This window comes from Cavia porcellus, unplaced genomic scaffold (assembly GCF_034190915.1).
Source record: "Cavia porcellus strain 051 isolate PalLab524CR breed Dunkin Hartley unplaced genomic scaffold, mCavPor4.1 scaffold_4, whole genome shotgun sequence".
NCBI lineage: Eukaryota > Metazoa > Chordata > Mammalia > Rodentia > Caviidae > Cavia > Cavia porcellus.
The window spans coordinates 21,044,735-21,058,899 of NW_026947487.1; the positions used below are offsets into that span (position 1 = coordinate 21,044,735).

Here is a 14,165-nt window from a genome sequence, read left to right on the forward strand (position 1 = left end):
TGCATACAAGAAACACATTTAATTAAAAAAATTCAAATACAAACAGCAAATAAATATATGAAAAAATGTTCAACATCACTGGTCATTTGAGAGATGCAACAGCACTGAGATTCTACCTCACCTTTGAAAGAATGGGTAACATCAAGAAATCAACCAATAACAAATGCTGGAGGAGCTGGCGGGGGGGAGGGGGGGGCCTTTCTCCACTGTTGGTGGGAGTGTAAACTGGTGCAACCACTTTGGGAATTAGTGTGGAGATTCCTCAAAAACTAGGAATAGAGGGTCCCACTTGACCCAGCTATCCCCCTTCTAAGTATCTTCCCAAAAGAATTAAAAATGTCATACCACAGCGATACATGTGCACCCATGTTTATAGCAGCACAATTTGTAATAGCCAGATCTTAGAAACAACCTAAATACCCATCAACTAGAGAATGGATTAACAAGATGTGGTATTTTTATACAGTGGAGTATTACTCAGCCATAAAGGATAAACTGGAGACTTTTATAGATAAATGGATACCACTTGAGACCATACTCATTTGTGAAATAAATAAGACACACATGTAAGCATCTTATTGTCTCATCGTGAGAAGCTAAAAGAAACAACATATGTATCTGCACTTGTATACAAAAAATGGCTAAAATAGTTTTTAAAAATTCAAAATAATACTCCATGCAGCAGGAACACAGAACAAAGCAAGAGTAGCTATTTCATTAGTAGAGGAAGTAAATTTCAACTCACGATTGATTAAGAGCGGAAAAAAAAGGTCTCACTACATCCTAATCCAAGAGGAAGACATAACAGTCATAAGTATATGTGCACCAAATATCAGCATACCCAGATATATAAAACAAATGCTAATGGACATAAAAATTCAAATAAGCACTAATACAGTTGTATTGGAGGATCTCAATACCCCACTGTCACAAAAACTCAAATCAGGTACATAAATATTACAAGTAAACCAAATTTGAACAAATGGACTTAGTAGATGACTACAGAGCATTCCACCCTACAACATTAGAATACACATTCTTCTTAGCTGCACACAGAATGTTCTACCAAATATACCGCACACTAGCTGAATTGAAATAGACCATAGTGCAATGAAATTGGAAATCAGTGGCAAAAGAAACTGCAAGAACTTCATAAACATGGAAATTAAATAGTACCCTCCTGAACAACCAGTGCATCACAGATGAAAATTAAGAAATTAAGCTGGGGATTTAGCTCAGCAGCATAAGCGCCTGCCTTGCAAGTGCATGGTTGTGAGTTTGATCCCCGGTACCAAAAAAAAACTTAAAAAAATTGAACACAACAGTTTGCATTCTCACTGTTTGAATGTCTACTTTGTATGCTTAATTTTGTAACTTGATCAACTATTTCTAAGATGACAATATGTAATCTATTAACTAGTGATTTCTTTTTTTTAATTCTGTAATTGTACCCTTCTACTGTTTTTTCTTTAAATATTAAAAAAATTAGTTTTTACAATTAAATAATAATGACAGTATAACATACTAACACATATGGGACACAATGCAAGCAGACCTAAGAGGGAAATTTATACCAGTAAATACCTGTATCAGGAAAACATAGCAAGTACAAATAGACAACATAATAGTGAACCTCAAACTTCTAGAAAAAGAGCAGGCTAAGCCAGAACACTCACGAAGGTGGAAATTATAAAGATCAGAGCAGAAATTAACACATTGGAGACTAAAACAGTAATACAAAGAATCAGTGAATCAGAGTTGGTTCTTTGAAAGATTAAATAAAATTGACAAACCCTTATCCAACCTTATCAAAAGAAAAGACTCAAATTCACATAATTAGGACTACAAAAGACAAAATTAAAACAGATCCTGTAGGAATCCAGATCATCCATACCAACTTTGAAAACTTGCATTCTAATAAGATGGCAAATGTAGAAGAAATGGACAGATTCCTAGATAAATATCAATTATGAAAGCTGTCAAGAAGATATAAAAATATTAAATAAACCTATATCAACCAGTGAAATTGAAGATATAATTAAAAACACCAACAAAGAAAAGCCCAGGCTCTGATGGATTTACTGTGGAATTCAATGAGAACTTTACAGAAGACCTAGTACCATTCTCAAACTCTTCAGTGAAACTAAAAGGGAAGTTTTACTCCCAAATGCATTCCTGGAAGCAAGCATTACCTTGATACCAAAACTGGAGAAGGACTCAACTAAGAAAGAGAACTACAAGCCAGTCTCCCTAATGAGCATAGATACAAAAATCCTCCGTAAGATACTGGTAACAGTACAGTAAATCCTCAAGAAGATTATACACTGTAACCAAGTAGGATTCATCCCACGGATGCAGAGATGGCTCAACCTATGTAGACCCATAAACGTAACACACCATATTAACAGAATCAAGGACAGAAATCATATGATCATCTCAATAGATGATGCAGAAAGAGTTTAGCAAAGTCCAGCACCCATTCATGATAACCCTACAGAAAATTTGAATAGATGGTCTTTATCTCAGTCTGATAAAAGCCATCTATGGCAGCAGCCAACATCATACCAAATGGACAAAAACTAAAAGCTTTCTCTAAAATCAGGAGCAATGCAAGGATGTCAACTGTCTCCACTTTTATTTAACATATTCCTGGAAACTTTAGCCAGAGCAGTTAAACAAGAGAAATAAAGAAAAGGAATAATGATAAGAAAGGAATAAGTTAAATTATCATTATTCACAGATGACATGGTACTCTACATACAAGACCCCCAAAAGCTCCACTAAAACTTCTAGACTTAATAAGCAAATTCATTAGCATAGCTAGACAGAAAGTCAACACTCAGAAATCAGTAGCCTTCCTATACACAAGTAACAAACTCACTGAAATCAGGGAAATAGCACCTTTCACAGTAGCACTCAAAAAAATGAAATACTTAGAAATCAATCTAACAAAGTATGTAAAAGACCTCTATATTGACAACTACACTCACAAGGGGGATTGAAGAAAATACCAGAAAATAGAAGGACATCCCTTGTTCTTGGGTAAAAGAAACCAGTATACTAAAAAGAGCCATACTTGTAAAACTTCTATGAAGACTTAATGCAATTCTGATCAAAATTCTAATAGCATATCTCACAGACTTAGAGAAAACAATCCTAAAATTCATTTGGAACCAAAAGAAACCTAGAATAGCAAAGGCAATTCTGAGCAACAGAGATGAGGCACGTGACATCACAATCCCTAACTTGCAATTATACTACAAAGCTACTTTGATTAAAAATAGTGTGATATTGGCAAAAAAACAAAACTCCTGAAGATCGCTTAGAAAAATGCAGAAACAACTCCAGACACACTGAGCCACCTTATCTTTTACAAAAGTGCCAAACATACTCAGCAAAAGGATCATAACTTCTTTACTGATGCTGGCGGGGGGGATAATGCTGGGAAAAACTGGCTCTGCACATGTGAAAGATTAAATCTGGACCCATATCTTTCACCATGCACTAAAGTCTAAATGTATCAAAGAGCTTAATATTAAAACAGAAATATTAAATCTGCTGGAACATGGAATAGGTAAAACTCGAAGACACTGGTATAGGCAAAAACTTTACGAATAAAACCCCAGCTGTGTAGGAACTACCACAAAGAATCAATAGTTGGAATCTCATCTTATTAAAAAGCTTTTGCACAGCAAGAGAAACCACCAACAGTGGTTTTTCCCAAAATGTGGGAAACCAACTGTTCTTCAGACAAAGAATTACCATTGAGAACATATAAAGAACTCAAAAAAATTAGTCCTTCCAAATTTAAAGAGCCAATCCATAAGTAGGCATGTGAGATGAATACACATTTCTCAGGTGAAGAAATACAGCAAATAAATATATGAAAAAATGTTCAATATCACTGGTCATTTGAGAGATGAAAATTAAAACAACACTGAGATTCCATCTCACCCCAGAAAGAATGGCTAACATCAAGAAATCAACCTATTACCAAATACTACAGGGGCTGTGAGGAAAAAGGAACCCTTCTCCACATTGGTGAGAGTGTGGACTGGTACATCCACTGTGGAAATCAGTGTAGAGATTCCTCAAAAAATTAGGATTGGAGGTCCCATTTGAACCAGCTATTCCCCTTCCGGGTATCTTTTCAAAAGCATTAAAAACATTGTATTGCAGTGATGTTATGTACACACAATTTGTGCTGCTATAAACATGCCCATCAGCTAAGGAATAGATTAAAAAGATCTGCTCTTTTACAATGGAGTACTATTCAGCCATAAAGAAGGTACACTAGACACTTGCAGGTAAATAGATGAACTCAAGACCATGCTTATGAGTGAAACAAACCAGATGCACATGTTTAAACATCATATTGTCTCCCTAGTGTGAGAAGTCAAAAGGGTAAATAAGACACAAAATGTGCAATAGATATAAAATGGTGAAAGCTCCAAAAGGAGAGAAACGGGTGGGGAGTAGAGAAAATAAGGAAGAGAAAAGAGAAAGTTAAGAGAGTGATGCTACTAATTTCTCTTAGTTCATTGAGAAGAAAGGTTTGTGCCAATGTTTGGACAATTAAATGCTGATATCTTGTACTCAGTAATTGATTTAAAGATAACAAAATATACAGTATATTAGCTATTGTTACCCTCCTATTACCTTGTTTTGAAATTTTGTCTTTTTTTCTTTTTAAAAAAAGAAAATCATAGATAGCGGTGATCTGAAAAGACCACATACAGCCTGATTCCCACTAGCATCCAGGCAAAGTGAGACCTAGGGAAACAGTAAAAGGACCAGCGTGGGCAGGAGTTTGGGGGAAGCAAGAACAAGTAGGCGGCAGCGGGCATTCTTCGGGCAGCAGAAGCCTCGTGTGTCTCGGACGTGCTGGCTCTGTGTCGGTACAGCAGTCTACGCCTGCAAATGCACAGCGCCAACAGTGAGCTGTGCCTTGCACTGCAGATTCTATCCCCACTGCTCTGGAGGCTGAGGCAGGAGGTTTGCTTGAGCCCAGGCAATGGAGGGCAGCCTGCAGGCAACATGGTGAGATCCTTTCTCTTGGTAAAAAAAGAAATCTGTTTTTAAAAAGGCAAAGAACAAGGAGACAGTAGCTGGAATCTGAAGACAGCAGATAGATAGAAAAGCAAACAGAAAGGAAAGCAAAGGGGGATTGTCAGTGACTCAATTCTGTGTAGGCAGTTGTGCCCACTTTGTGCCCCTTGTTGCAGTTTGACAGTCCTTGGCAGCTGGTGTTTCAGTACCCTCTGGAAAGTAACTTTTCAGGAAAACTGTAACTTTGTGTCTTTACCTGGTTAAAGAGCTTGCTTCTTTGCACTGTTTCTGGGATGTCTGTGTTTGTATTTCATGTGCTTCTTGTCCTCAGGATGTAGTGTCTTCACATGTTCTGTGGCCATGCTGGGTAGATTGGGACTAGACAGGAGCAGGTGCTAAATTAGTGGAGTGTGATAAGGGTTCATGAAGAGGACTTCACGTGAAGAAGAGGCTGTTGGGACGTGACTGAATCACAGTACTAGAAATGGCTTTTTAAATACTAATAATTTTTAACCGTGGCTACTGTATCTCATGTTTTTGAAACTCCTGATATGGAATTATAAAAAAGTAATGTGTATTTTGATAATGATGAACCAATATTTATCTTCCTTGTAAATGGCTAACTTGTTAACATGAACAAAATATTCCCTGACAGGCCTGTATCTAACCTTGCCAGATACTTAACCCAAGATGTGTTTGGTTCATTCTGGGAGAAAAATTTCATGGGTCCAGGATGGTATGCTAGAACTTCTTTAAGCTATGGTTTTGTAGGTTCAAATATTAGGTCATATGCATTTGTGTATGTGTAATCACATGTCAGCCACTACTGAAGTGGGGAAGACAGTGACTTACTTATAAATTACATTGCTTATATATCAGACACATAAAGTAAGTATTTGATCTCTTAACTGGTTTACCAGGCAAGTGACAATATAATTTTTTTCATTTAAGAGCTATTTACAAGTATACAAATTCTTTAACACAATATCAGCAATGTTATACAATGAGCCACTGAAATTAATTTTTGAGGGGTGGCTTTGAAAGAGAAAAAGTTTCTATTCCTTGAAGTTAGCATGTCATGCTCTGACTCTAATCTCTTATCCTCCCTGGTCTCCTAGGCTTTTGGTTCTCATTAGATCTGTACTTTCTTTGGACTCATTAGGAGTCACAGTCCCGTAAAAAGCTTTGTGTTTTCCCAATCCCTGAGGCCCCTCCTGATTTTACTTCTTTTCCTACCCAAAGTTAGACCTTGACAGCCATCTGAGCACTACAATTCTGGCACTCTGTAGATTGCTTTGTTGCCAAGTTCAGCCATGAGGTGTTTCTGTTAACTCTTGCCTTCGGCATAGTATTGTACAATCTGGTAGTTGCTCTGAAAATACTTAATGGAAGGAAAGACAGAGAATTTTTGGATTTGTGGTAATATGCTGAAAAAATCCTTGTGGAAATCTGTTACTTTTGCTGCTTATAAGTTTACAGATTTCTGTCAAACACCAGCCAGGACCCCGCCCCTAGCCCACATGTTTACTTTCCTGTATCTGTCCTGCTTCCACTATCTGCTTACAGTTCATAACCTCCCAGATCCATTCATTCTAGCATCTGGCTCTTTACTATAGCAGAGCCATCTAAGCTGCTTTTCCTTGCACCCCTTTTACCAGAGGGTCTTTAACTATCTTTATTCTTTGTCTTTTTTTCCCCTTTCAAACATTTATATTTGTCATATCTCCACTGTTAACAGTGACACCTCTCTCAGAAGTCACTGGAGAACTCCTATTTGCCAGTATTCTCTTGCGTGTGCCCGTCCAGTTTGGTGTGCCGGTGGTATGCCTTTCTGTCATGTTCGTCACTTTAGAGCACCTTGTTTTCTTGTTGCTTTACAGCACTGTCCTCTTGGCTCTATCTTAGGTAGCTGTTTAGTCTACTTTGCTGATATCTTCACTTCTTTGAACACTAAGTGTAGGTGTCCTTAACAGGTCTGCTCTTTGATCTGGACTTGCACCTCAGCAGTGGTTCTGTAATGCAATAAGTTAAAATCTGAGGTTCGAGTTTAAAAAGGAAGCAATCAGCAGCCTGCCGTCCCAGATCAGGACAAAGCAGGTGTAGAATGAAACCCAGGAATATGCATTTTAACAAGCTCTGATAAAAGTGACCAAGGGCAAGGCCTTGCAGAAATAATGCTTTACAGCCCGGCCTACTTCAGTGAGCTCGTCATTCCTGCATGCTGGTTAATGCTCACATATTTTACATCCTCCTCTGGCGAATTTCTTACCTGGCCTATGCTTCAGGAATCTGAGGCTCAGAAGCAGAGTTGATAATCAATTAATGAGCGGGTGTTTGGTTATTAAATAACCAAAGGCTTGCAGAAATATTGGTGCCTAGCGTCCCCCGCGTCACCCTCCCTGCACCATGCAGAGCCTCACAGGGCTGCTAGGCTTCTTGGGCGGGTGCTCTCCCAGGCACCTGGTCGGCTGACCTGTGTGTGTGTCTCACACACAGAAAGCAACTCGGTGTTCAGTTGCATTCAGCAGCGCACTTTGTCCCTGGCAGGAAAGAACCCCTTTCCTGGGAGTTTCCATGAAAGTAAACTCCACAAGGAAAAATTCCACATTTAGGGAAAACACACATAATGTAGACACCTTTATATCCTTTTTAAATTCTAAGAGAAAATATAATTTTAGATTATCACCTAGGTGGAATTTAAATTAGTATTTGAATCACAGTATGTAATTACATTTTAATCAGGTGCTGCTTTTCTCTGAATCATATCCAAGTCACTGAAACAAAGAATAACAATTCTATAAAATGTTGTATCATTGTATCGTGAGTTTAATCCTGAGTCATTTATTACAAGTATGGTTCCTGAGTCATTAGTTACTGAGATGCCTTCCTATGAGGAAAAGATTAGTAACAATAGGCAAAGTGCGTGATTGTGAAACTTTTTAAATACTGATTACAATACTTAATCAGTATTGCAGTAGTTACAGAGCCTTTAAAGCCACATTGGAATTAGTTAGTTCAATTCTGTTCAATTACATTTATTTCAGAAATAAAAATTGCCGTAAGTATCTGTAATTGTTGTCATGAAAAAAAATTGAACTAAAATTTGTGACTCCTGTTAGCAGGTACTGTGAGGTACTGTTTGTACCACTGAAATTCGGTGTGATAAAGCTGTAAATAGCTGGCTGGCTAGGTGAATTCCTGCGGGGTGGAACGGCCTCCCCGCAGCTCTGCTGGGGCAGCACCACGCCACCCCGACCCGGAGGCGCACAGCGTGGTCTGCGCCTGCTCGGAAACACAAAGCAGCTGTCAGCTCCGTTTATTCAGCGAGGGTCAATTCTTTGAAAACAAAGTCACGGCAATTGTTTGATTTAATTGGCTAGAGAAACTGGTTATACAGGTTAGTAGGCTTAATCGAGCTGCATAGTTGAATGTTCATAAAGTAACTTAATATAATAATAAGATCCCAGTGACACTGTAATAGATTTTAAAGAATGATTACCAAAGCAAAAAAACACATTAAAGCCCAAACCATCCAGCATAGGTATAATGCAATTTCTTTTTTTTTTTTTTTATGTATTTTTTCTGTATAGTCGTGCTTTCAAGATAATAAATTGTGACCTTCCCCCGTGAAAAATCTTTTCTTTCCCTATTCATTTCCTTTTCTTTATGGTTTTCCTGGACTGTATAGTTAATATAACCGTAAAAAGTTTTTTCTGATATAATTTAGATGAAGAAATGCTTCCATAAAGCAGCCCTCCGGCCGAGAGGACCTTCTCTCACAGGCGGTTCTGGGGAGGGGCTCCCCTCCATACCCCTGGCCTGGTGGAGGCAGCCCAGCAGTGCGCTCCCGGCCTCATTCCTCGCCTTCCACTGTGCCCCGCTGGCCCTTCTTGCTCCTTCTGCTCCTGAGCTGCTGATCACTTCCTGATTCATTAACGTGGGAGGAAAACCCAAAAGCTGACATGCTAAAATCAATTGTACCTGGCTTTCTTTTCTTTTTTTAAAACAAAGTTTCACTATGTCACTCAGGCTAACCCCAAACTCAAGATCCTCCTACCTCATCCTCCCAGAATATAATTCGTTTGGTGGAAAGAAAAACTTATACACATCATTTTTTTTATCTCAGAAAAGCAGCATCTCTGTAGTCTCAATTGGATTTATTAGTGTCTACAAAAGAAAGAGGGGAAATTTTTAAACATATATAAGAGGCTGGAAACTTGCTCACAGAGTAGTAATATTGTGAGCTTGTTCTGTATAATAAAACACCTTCTGTCTGATTTGTCTGTCCTCTACATCATCTTCTTCTATACTGGTAAAAAAAAAAAAAAACTGGGTGTGGAAGCGCACTCCTGTAATTCCAGCGCTTAGGAGGCTAAGGCAGGAGGATCACTGAAAATTTGAGACCAGACTGGGCTACCAAGTGAGTCCAAGGCCAGCCTAAACTGCAGAGCAAGACCCTATCTCAAAAAGACAAAAAAAAAAAAAAATCAAGAAATATCAATTTAAGACATCTACAATACAGGAAGGGTTTATTATAGCATTATTTGTACTGTTCAGAACTGATAACATTCTAAATGTTTTACTGTAAGCATTATAATTAAATTATAATGATCTTGATGTGTTATGAAAAAAATAAAGTTGTGCATAATAGCAATGAACAATCCAAAAACAAAATTAAGAAAATAATTCTATATACAGTAGTATCAGGAATAATCGAGTTAATCAAATAAGCAAAAGATGTATGATGTTCATAGAGACACACTTAATGTTAAAATGACAGTACTTTGCAAAACAGCCTACGGATTGTTATCTCTATCTTAATCCCAGTGGAATTTTTACAAAAAATAGGAGAGCCTATTCAAAATTTCATATGAGACTTTAAGGAACCTCCAATGGCCAAAGCAATCTTAAAAAGAAGAAAACAAATTTTGAGGCATCTTGCTTCCAGATTTTACAAAAATGTAATAATAAAACAATGTGAAAAAATGTTACAGTCATAAAGACACACATATACACCAATAGAATTAAAAAACAGGAGATCAGAAATAAACATCGATGCATATACTTTTTAATGTTTTGGGGTGTTGTGGTGGGGGTTGTTTGATTTTTGAGACACAGTCTTGGTTGTGTAGTTTAGGATTTCAAACTTGAGATCCTCCTGCCTCAGGCCTTATGAAAGCTGGGATTATAGGAGTGTACCACCATACCCAACTGAGTTTTTTGTTTTTTATTACTGGGAATTTAACCCAGAGCCTTAAGTGCGCCAGGCTGGCACTCAACAACTAAGCGACATCCCCAGCCCTTTTGGGAGTCAGAGGAGACAAAGTCTCACTAAATCGCCCAGATTACTCTTAACTTGTGGTCCTCCTGCCTCAGCCCCCAAGTGACTGGGATTACCGGTGTGCACCATGCCTGAGGTATGTAGTCCATGGTTTTTTACAAGGATGTCAGCACCATTTGGTACAAAAAGAACAGTCTGTTCAACATATAGACCTGGTAAAACGGAGTATCTTCAAACAAAAGAATGAAGGTGGACCCTTACATTATACCATACACAAAAAGTAACTCAGAGTGGATCAGAGACCTGAATATAAGAGCTAACAGTATAAAACACATAGAAGAAAGCCAAAGAGGAAATCGCTTTAACCTTAAAATTTGGAAGTAGTATAATCCCGGTGCAGTTTGAGAGCAGCCTGGACTGTGTAGTGGGTTCAAGGCTGATCTGAGCTACATAGCAAGACCCTGTTTTAAAAAACAAAAACAAGCAAACAAATGGAAAAAAGCAGTGGTTTCTTCCAAAGGACAGGCACAAAAGATAAGTTAGCCTTCATAAATATAAAAGCTTGTTCATGAACATGACAAGGATGTTCACTCTCACAATTGTTATTCAGTATAGTGCTTGAAATGTCAGTTAATTAGCTCAAGAGAGCAGTAAAAATAGGGTTACAAATAGGAAAAGAAGTCAAACTATCTTGGTTCACAGGTGATATGATCCTGTACTTAAAAGACCCTAGGTACTTTACCAAAAGACTTCTACAGTTGATAAATGAATTCAGCAAATTAGCAGGATATAAAATCAAAATAAACAATTCCTTCACTGTACACCAATAGTGGACTAAAAGAAATCAGAAAATTCCATTCACAGTAACCTCCAAATAAAATAAATTACATATGTATCAATGTTTCTCTACAATGAAAATTTCAACCAGAAAATAACCTAATAAGAGCACAAAATACACATACAGACCAAAGTAACAGAATAAAGAACACAGAGACAAACCCATGTAACTGCAGCGATCTGATTCTGGACAAAGGTGCCAAAAATATGTTAGAGAAAAAACTTCTATAACAAATGGTGTTAGAGAAACCAGATATGCATTTGTAAAACACTGAACCTGGATCCTTCTCTCTCACTTTGTACAAAAAAAATTCAAAAATGGAAAGTTTAAGGGAGGGGAGGGGGTTGGGGGAGAAAAGAGTTATCAAATTATGTGCAGGTACAGATTCCCTGTGATGAATATGATAAAATGAATGACAAATATGTACTAACAAAAAATACAAAGTTTAAAAAATGAACCAGGGGCTGGGGGTTTAGCTCAGCGGCATAAGCGCCTGCTTTGCAGGCACTCAGTCGTGAGTTCGATCCCTGGTACCGATAAAAAATAAATAAATAAGTAAAAAATGAATCAAAGACCTGGGTTTAAGATATGAAACTTTGAAACTGCTAAAAACAAACAAACAAAGTAAAAAATAGGAAAAACACTTGAAGCCGTGGGTATGGGCAAAGCCTTCCTGAATAGAACTTGAATAACACAGGAAATAACAGCAAGAATCAATAGATAGGAGTACATCAAACTTACAGTTTCTACACAGCAAGAGAAACAACTAACAAAGTGAAGACAGCCTACAGAATGGGGAAAACATTTTACCAGCTACTCCTCTGACAGGTTAATGTATGTAACATATAAAGAAATTTTAAAAACTTAACACCAAAAAAAAATCAATCAGTAAATGAGCAAAGAAATGTATTCAATGTTGTTAACCATTAGCAAACTGCAAATCAAAACTACATTTTGACAGGATGACTATCAAAAATACAAAATACAGGGATAGGGATGTACCTCATCAGCCAAGTGCCTGCCTGGCAAGTGCAAGGTTCTGAGTTCAATTTCCAATACTAAAAAAAAAAAAAAAATTGCTGGTTGGGATGTAGGAGGAAAGGAACATTTCCATGCTATTCATATAAAAATTAGTACAGTTGCTATGGAAATGAGTATGGAGATCCCCCAAAAACTAAAATTAGAGCTACCATTTGATCCAACTGTATCAGTCTTTGGTATACTCCTGAAGTAATTGTCTGCATGCCATAGGGATCCCTGTATACCCAGGTTTATTGTGGCACAGTTCATAGTAGCCAGGATGTAGGACCACCCCTAGCAGTCCAACATGCACAAACAACATATCTAACAATGGAAGAAGGACCTTCTGTCATTTGCAGGAAAATACTGTGGAGGACATCATGCTGAGCAAAATAAGTCAGGATCAGAAAAACAAATATCTCATATTCTCCCTAATATGTAGACCCTAAAAAAGATGACAAGAAAGTAGAAGGGAAACTACTGTAAGACAGGCAGGAGGGGGAAGGGTGCAAGCAAAACAGAACACTGAAGCCCCCATGAAAGTGAGGCGAGTATAGAGGGCAGAACAGGGAGATGGGGTGAAGACAATCAGTGTGTGTTATGTGCATGCGGGAGCCTGTCCACGAGACCATGGATCTGTAGAACCCATCCTAGAAAGTGCAAGACCTGTATGTAAACTTGTGCTTCAGAGTGCATTTATTACAAGAGTAAACCCACATAATGGAAGAAAATATTTGCAAATTATGTATCTAGTAAAAGTATCCTCTAGAATACATAAAGAACTTCTGCAACTCAACAGAGAAATTAAAATATGGCAAAAGGCTTGAGTAAACATTTCTCCAGAGATACAGCTTCCTGCACGTGAGTTAACAAGGGTTGGACAGGATGTAGAGAAACTAGGAAGTAGATTGTTGGGAAGAATACAAAATGGTACTGTATAGCTTTTCTAAAAAATGGCAGCAATTTGTCAAAAATTTAAACATACCCTAGCAAGTCCCCACTGACAGGTGGATACTCAAAAGAGTTGAAAACAAGGTACACAGGTGTTCGTGCACCAGTGTTCATCACATCATTACTCACAGGAGCCAGAAATGGGAACACCCAGGTGCCCATCGGGAGGGAAACAGTAAGCACAGTGTGCTACAAGCCTACAGTGTGGTGTATTTAGCATTATAGGGTGTTCTCATACTGTACAGGACAGAGTCTGAGCAGACGCCGATAGCTGTAACTGCTTGGGGCACTTCTGTGAGCTGTCCAGAAGAGGCAGCCTTGAGAGCCAGAAAGTAGGATAGAGATTTCCAAAGCCTGCGGGAGGAATATGCTTAATGAGCACAGTTTCTGTCTGATCTAATGCAAATATTCTGAAAATAAGTAATATATTATAGGGCTGGGGATGTGCTTCAGTGATTGAGTGCAATCCCCGGTACCACCACTACCAAAAAACACAAAGCATGTACAAAACTACTTTGTCAGTAATTTAATAAATTCTTTGAGACTGGGGGTGTCAATTGTTCAGTACATATTTAACACACAGCAAACCCTGGGTTCAATCCCCAGTATCCCTGCCCTCAGAAAGACATTAGGGATGGTTGTACCACATTGTGAATGGGCCTGATGCCACCAAATTGTACACTTTAAGATATGTAAAGTGGTAACATGTATATTTTAAACACAACTTTTAAAAATCTATACATAGTAATTCAGGTACATAAGTCATGTATTTATTTTAAAAAGAGAATTAAAAGAAATGAAAAATTAGTAAATCGGCCACTGTAGTGGTGCATACCTGTAATCCTGGCACTTTGGAAGGCTGAAGCAGGAGGATCTCAGATTTAATTGTCCCGCCTGGACAATCTAGACCCTGTCTCAAAATAAAAAGTAAACAAAGAAGGGTTGAGGGTGTACAGGAGTCGGTGCAAAAGGCCTGGATTCTCAATCCTCAACGCCACAAAAAAAAGAAGAAAGATTGGTAAATTA

The 14,165-nt window shown here is 38.0% G+C and overlaps 1 protein-coding gene across 6 annotated transcripts in view; it reads left to right on the forward strand.

The window, feature by feature from the left end:
• Positions 1-14,165, forward strand: part of Pibf1 (progesterone immunomodulatory binding factor 1) — a 239,631-nt gene that overhangs the window by 169,851 nt on the left and 55,615 nt on the right. The window lies entirely within an intron of this gene.